The 7,302-nt window shown below is 37.7% G+C and overlaps 1 non-coding gene across 1 annotated transcript; it reads right to left on the reverse strand.

The window, feature by feature from the left end:
* Positions 1–1,473: 1,473 nt before the first annotated feature.
* On the reverse strand, positions 1,474–1,580 carry LOC112739202 (small nucleolar RNA R71). The gene has a single exon (XR_003170139.1). It is a non-coding gene; the product is annotated as a small nucleolar RNA R71 (small nucleolar RNA).
* Between the last annotated feature and the right edge of the window lie 5,722 nt (positions 1,581–7,302).

Genomic DNA, 7,302 nt, shown 5'->3' on the forward strand with positions numbered 1-7,302 from the left:
TCAAAATTTTGGGTTGATTTAGTAAAAAAGTTTTAAAATTTAATTGTTTCTTATTATTCAAGTCAAAATTTCAATTTAAAAATTTTATCTTTTCAAATCTTTTTCAAAATCAAATCTTTTTCATTTTTCTTTCATGTTTTTCGAAAATTCTCCAAAATTAACTTTCAAAATCTTTTTTTTATCTTTATTTCATATTTTCGAAATTATTGCTAACAATTAATATTTTGATTCAAATATTTCAAGTTGTTACTTGCCTATTAAGAAAGGTTCAATCTTTAAATTCTAGAATCATATCTTTTAGTTTCTTTTTAGTCAAATCATCAACTTTAATTTCAAAAATAAAATCTTTTTAATTTTCTTTTCAAATCTTTTTCAAAATAAATTTCAATCATATCTTTTCAGAATTTGATTTCAAAATCTTTTTCTAACTTCTTATCTTTTCAAAATTGATTTTCAAATCTTTTTCAATTAAGTATTTTACTTGTTTGTTTTAATTTTAAAAGTTTACTATTTCTTATCTTTTTCAAAACCACCTAACTAATTTTCTCTCTCATCATTTTCGAAAATCACTAACCTCTTTTTCAAAATTCCTTTTTAATTAACTAATTATTTTAAATTCTAATTTATTTGACTTCTTCTCTTAAATTTCGAATTCTAACTTATAATTAAAATAAAAACAAAAATATTTTTCTTTTCTTATAATTAAAATTCGAATTTCTTCTCTCTCTCATCTCTTTCTATTTATTTTATTTAATTACTAACACTTCTCTTCTTCTTAAAATTCGAACCCTCTCCCTCTCTCTGTGTTTGAATTCTCTTTATTTTCTCTCTACCTCATTATTCTATTCTTCTATTCTTCTACTCACATAAAGGAATCTCTATACTGTGACATAGAGGATTCCTCTTCTTTTCTGTTCTCTTCTTTTTCATATGAGCAGGAACAGGGATAAAGACATTCTTGTTGAAGCTGATCCTGAACCTGAAAGGACTCTAAAGAGGAAGCTAAGAGAAGCTAAAGCACAACACTCTGGAGAGGACCTAACAGAAAATTTCAAAAAAGAAGCAGATATGGTAGCCGAACCCAACAACAATGCTAGAGATGCAAGAAAGATGCTTGGTAACTTTACTGCACCAACTTTCGATTTCTATGGAAGAAGCATCTCAGTTCCTGCAATTGGAGCAAACAACTTTGAGCTTAAGCCTCAATTAGTTTCTCTAATACAGCAGAATTGCAAGTTTCATGGACTTCCATTGGAAGATCCTCATCAGTTCTTAGCTGAATTCTTGCAAATCTGCGACACTATTAAGACCAATGGGGTTGATCCCGAGGTCTACAGACTTATGCTTTTCCCCTTTGCTGTAAGAGACAGAGCTAGGATATGGTTGGATTCACAACCTAAAAAAAAACTAAACTCTTGGGAAAAGTTGGTCAATGCTTTCTTGGCCAAATTCTTTCCACCTCAAAAGATGAGCAAGATTAGAGTGGAACTCCTAACTTTCAGACAGAAGGAAGGTGAATCCCTCTATGAAGCTTGGGAAAGATATAAGCAATTGATCAGAAGGTGTCCCTCTGATATGCTTTCAGAATGGAGCATCTTATGTATATTCTATGATGGTCTGTCTGAATTGTCCAAGATGTCATTGGACCACTCTACTGGTGGATCTCTTCATCTGAAGAAAACCCCTGCAGAAGCCCAAGAACTCATTGAAATGGTTGCAAATAACCAGTTCATGTATACTTCTGAAAGAAATCCTGTGAATAATAGGATGACTCAGAAGAAAGGAGTTCTTTAGATTGATACTCTGAATGCCATATTGGCTCAGAATAAAATATTGACTCAACAAGTCAATATGATTTCTCAGAATCTAACTGAAATGCAAGCTGCATCCGGCAGTAATAAAGAAGCTTCCTCTGAAGGAGAAGCTTATGACCCTGAGAATCCTGGAATGGAAGAAGTGAATTACATGGGAGAAGCCTATGGAAACACTTACAATCCTTCATGGAGGAATCATCCTAATTTCTCATGGAAGGATCAACAGAAGCCTCAACAAGGCTTCAATAATAATAATGGTAGGATAAATAGGTTTGGTAATAGCAAGCCTTTTCCATCATCTTCTCAACAACATACAGAGAATTCTAAGCAGAGCCTCTCTGACTTAGCAACCATAGTCTCTGATCTATCTAAGACCACTCTCAGTTTTATGACTAAAACAAGGTCCTCCATTAGAAATTTGGAGGCACAAGTGGGTCAGCTAAGTAAAAGAGTTACTGAAATCCCTCCTAGTACTCTGCCAAGCAATACAGAAGAGAATCCAAAGAGAGAGTGGTCATCAATATACCCAAAGTGGCCGAACCTATAGAGGAGGAAGAGACAGTGATTTCTAGTGAGGAAGACCTCAATGGACGTCCACTGACCACTAAGGAGTTCCCAAATGAGGAATCAAAAGAATCTGAGGCTCATATAGAGACCATAGAGATTCCACTGAACTTACTGTTGCCATTCATGAGCTCTGATGAGTATTCTTCCTCTGAAGAGGATGAAAACATTATTAAAGAGCAAGTTGCTCAGTATCTAGGAGCAATCATGAAGCTAAATGCCAAGCTATTTGGTAATGAGACTTGGGAGGATGAACCTCCATTGCTCATCAATGAAATGAATGCTTGGGCTCAACTGAAGTTACCTCAGAAGAAATCGGATCCCGGAACGTTTTTAATACCTTGTACCATAGGCGCCATGACCTTTGAGAAGGCTCTGTGTGACCTGGAGTCAGGAATAAGCCTCATGCCACTCTCTGTAATGGAAAAACTAGGGATCTTTGAGGTACAAGCTGCTAAATTCTCACTAGAATTGGCAGACAAATCAAGGAAAAAGGCTTATGGACTTGTAGAGGATGTCTTAGTGAAGGTTGAAGGCATGTACATCCCTGTCGATTTCATAATCCTAGATACTGGGAAGGATGAGGATGAATCCATTATCCTTGGAAGACCCTTCCTAGCCACAGCAAGAGCTGTGATTGATGTGGACAGAGGAGAGTTAGTCCTTCAATTGAATGAGGACTACCTTGTGTTTAAGGCTCAAGGATCTTCCTCTGTAACCATGGAGAGGAAGCATGATAAGCTTCTCTCAATACAGAGTCAAACAGAGCCCTCACACTCAACTTCTAAGTTTGGTGTTGGGAGGCCACCATTAAGCTCTGAGTCTCTGTGAGGCTCTCTAAGAGCTCACTGTCAAGCTATTGACATTAAAGAAGCGCTTATTGGGAGGCAACCCAATTTTATTTAATTATATTTATTTATTTTCCATTGTTAAATTATGTTTTCTTTAGGTTGATGATCATGTGAAGTCATAAAAACAACTACAGAATTAAAGCGGAATCAAAAATAGCATTAAAAAATAGCACACCCTGGAGGACGAGCTTATTGGCGTTTAAACGCCAGTAAGGATAGCAGAATGGGCGTTTAAAGCCCAGTCTGGCAGTATTCTGGGCGTTAAATGCCAAAATTGGCAGGCAGACTGGCGTTTAACGCCAGAAAAGGGTGTCTAGTGTCTGGCTGGTGTTAAATGCCAGAATAGGCAGACAAACTGGCGTTTAACGCCAGAAAAGGGTGTCTGATGGGCGTTAAACGCCAGAAAGGGGCATTAGCCTGGCGTTTAATGCCAGAAAAGGTAGCAGAGCTGGCGTTAAACGCCAGAATTGGCACACAGAGGGCGTTTAAATGCTAGATTGGTGTAGGGACTCGAATTTCTTGACACCTCAAGATCTATGGACCCCCACCTACCCCACCTCTCTTTCTCCCCTCCTCACACCTTTCTATAACACTCTTCTCCAAACACCCTCGACCAATCCAATCACCACCTCTTCCTCAAACACCATTCACCTATCAAATCCTACCCTCTTCCCCATACTCTTTTCACCACTCACATCCATCCATCATAAAACCCCACCTACCTCACCATTTAAATTCAAACCATTTTCCTCCCAAACCCAACCCCTCACACACGACTTTCCTTTCTCTCCTACCCTATAAATACCCCTCCTTACCACCCTCATTTTCACATATCATACACACTTATCCCCCTTGGCCAAACCTAACACACCCCTCCATCTCCTCCATTTCCTCTTCTTCTCCTCCTTTCTTTCTTCTTTTGCTGGAGGACGAGCAAACCTTTTAAGTTTGGTGTGGAAAAAGCTCTGTTTTTTGTTTTTCCATAACCATTAATGGCACCCAAGGCTGGAGAAACCTCTAGAAAGAGGAAAGGGAAGGCAATTACTTCCACCTCTGAGTCATGGGAGATGGAGAGATTCATCTCAAAAGCCCATCACTAAAAAGAGGATAGAGTAAATAAGAGAGCCCACTCATGGACCTCAACAAGAGCATGAGGAAATTTCTCATCATGAAATCCCTGAGATGCCTCAAGGGATGCACTTTCCTCCACATAACTATTGGGAGAAACTCAACACCTCTTTAGGAGATTTGAGTTCTAACATGGAGCAACTAAGAATGGAGCACCAAGAGCACTCCATAGGATCTTCAAGAAGAAGAACTAGCCGCCCTCACTAAGGTGGACCCGTTCTTTAATTTTCTTGTTCTTATTTTTCTATTTTTCGATTTCTATGCTTTATGTTTTATATATGTTTATGTCTTTATTACATGATCATTAATGTCTAGTGTCTATGTCTTAAAGCTATGAATTTCCTATGAATCCTTCACCTTTCTTAAAAGAAAAAAATGTTTTCTGAAAAGGAAAAAGAAATACATGAATTTCGAATTCTATCTTGAAATTAGTTTAATTATTTTGATGTGGTGGCAATACTTTTTGTTTTCTGAATGAATGCTTGAACAGTGCATATTTTTTATATTGTTGTTTATGAATGTTAAAATTGTTGGCTCTTGAAAGAATAATGAAAAAGGAGAAATGTTATTGATAATATGAAAAATCATAAAATTGATTCTTGAAGCAAGAAAAAGCAGTGAAAAACAAAGCTTGCGAAAAAAATGGTGAAAAAAAATAATAAAAAAAGAGAGAAAAAGCAAGCAGAAAAAGCCAATAACCCTTTAAACCAAAAGGCAAGGGTAAAAAGGATCCAAGGCTTTGAGCATTAATGGATAGGAGGGCCTAAAGGAATAAAATCCTGGCCTAAGCGGCTAAATTAAGCTGTCCCTAACCATGTGCTTGTGGCGTGAAGGTGTCAAGTGAAAAGCTTGAGACTGAGCAGTTAAAGTCGTGGTCCAAAGCAAAGAGAGTGTGCTTAAGAGCTCTGGGCACCTCTAACTGGGGACTCTAGCAAAGCTAAGTCACAATCTGAAAAGGTTCACCTAGTTATGTGTCTGTGGCATTTATGTATCCGGTGGTAATACTGGAAAACAAAATGCTTAGGGTCACGACCAAGACTCATAAAGTAGCTGTGTTCAAGAATCAACATACTGAACTAGGAGAATCAATAACACTATCTGAATTCTGAGTTCCTATGGATGCCAATCATTCTGAACTTCAAAGGATAAAGTGAGATGCCAAAACTGTTCAGAAGCAAAAAGCTACAAGTCCTGTTCATCTAATTGCACTTAATCTTCATTGATAATTTTGGAATTTATTGTATATTCTCTTCTTTTTATCCTATTTTGTTATTAGTTGCTTGGGGACAAGTAATAATTTAATTTTGGTGTTGTGATGAGCAGATAATTTATACCCTTTTTGGCATTATTTTTACATAGTTTTTAGTATGTCTTAGTTACTTTTTATTATATTTTTATTAGTTTTTATTCAAAAATCACATTTCTGGACTTTACTATGAGTTTGTGTGTTTTTCTGTGATTTCAGGTATTTTCTGGCTGAAATTGAGGGACCTGAGCAAAAATCTGATTCAGATGCTGAAAAAGGACTGCAGATGCTGTTAGATTCTGACCCTCCTGCACTCGAAGTGATTTTTGGGAGCTATAGAAGTTCAATTAGCGCTCTCTCAATTGCGTTGGAAAGTAGACATCTTGGGCTTTCTAGCAATATATAATAGTTCATACTTTTTTTGAGATTTGATAGCCCAAACTGGCGCTAAAATCCAGCCAACAACTTTCTGGCGTAAAACGCCCAAACTGGCACCCAAGCTGGCGTTTAACTCCAAGAACAGCCTATGCACAAGAAAGCTTCAATGCTCAGCCCAAGCACACACCAAGTGGGCCCCGGAAGTGAATTTCTGCACTATCTGTACTTAGTTACTCATTTTCTGTAAACCCTAGTAACTAGTTTAGTATAAAAACTACTTTTAGAGATTTATTTTATATCTTTTGATCATATGTAACTTTTTACATCTTGGAACCTCCTTTGGAGGTTGGCCTCACGACCATACCTATACCTCTTTTCATTTATGTATTTTCTACGGTGGAGTTTCTACACCCCATAGATTAAGGTGTGGAGCTCTGCTGTTCTTCATAAATTAATGCAAGTACTATTGTTTTTCTTTCAATTCACACCTACTTCTTCTCCAAGATATACTCTTGTACTTAATTCAGTTAAGTCAGAATGAAAGGGTGACCCATGACAATCACCCACTATCTTCGTTACTCGCTTAGCCAAGATCTGCGTGCCTGACAACCACAAGCGGTCTACATGATGTTCAACGTAGTCATTGGATGATAGCCAGAGTATATTCTCTTGGGTATCTAATACACGGACCGAGTCCGTGAGATTAGTATTTTCGTGGTATAGGCTAGAACCATTGGTAGCATTCCTGAGATCTGAAAAGTCTAAACCTTGTCTGTGGTATTCCAAGTAGGATCTGGGAATGGATGACTGTGACGAGCTTCAAACCTACGAATGTTGGGCGCAATGACAGTGTGCAAAAGGATAAGGGTCCTATTCTGACGCTAGTGGGAACCGACAGATGATTAGCCGTGCGGTAGCTATACATGGTATTTTTCATCCGAGACGAGAAATCCGACAGTTGATTAGCCGTACAGAGATCGTACCTGGTATTTTTCATCCGAGAGGATCATACAGCTTGCCATGGAAGGGAGCACGCATGGTTGGAAGAAGGCAATAGGAAAGCAGAGGTTCAGAAGCAACAAAGCATCTCCAAACGCTTATCTGAAATTCCCACCAATGAATTACATAAGTAACTTTATCTTATTTTATGTTTTATTTATCTTTTAATTATCAAAACCTCAAAACCATTTGAATCCGCCTGACTAAGATTTACAAGATGACCATAGCTTGCTTCAAGCCGACAGTCTCCGTGGGATCAACCCTTACTCACGTAAGGTATTACTTAGACGACCCAGTGCACTTGCTGGTTAGTTGTGCGAAG

Source organism: Arachis hypogaea, chromosome 13, assembly GCF_003086295.3.
Source record: "Arachis hypogaea cultivar Tifrunner chromosome 13, arahy.Tifrunner.gnm2.J5K5, whole genome shotgun sequence".
NCBI lineage: Eukaryota > Viridiplantae > Streptophyta > Magnoliopsida > Fabales > Fabaceae > Arachis > Arachis hypogaea.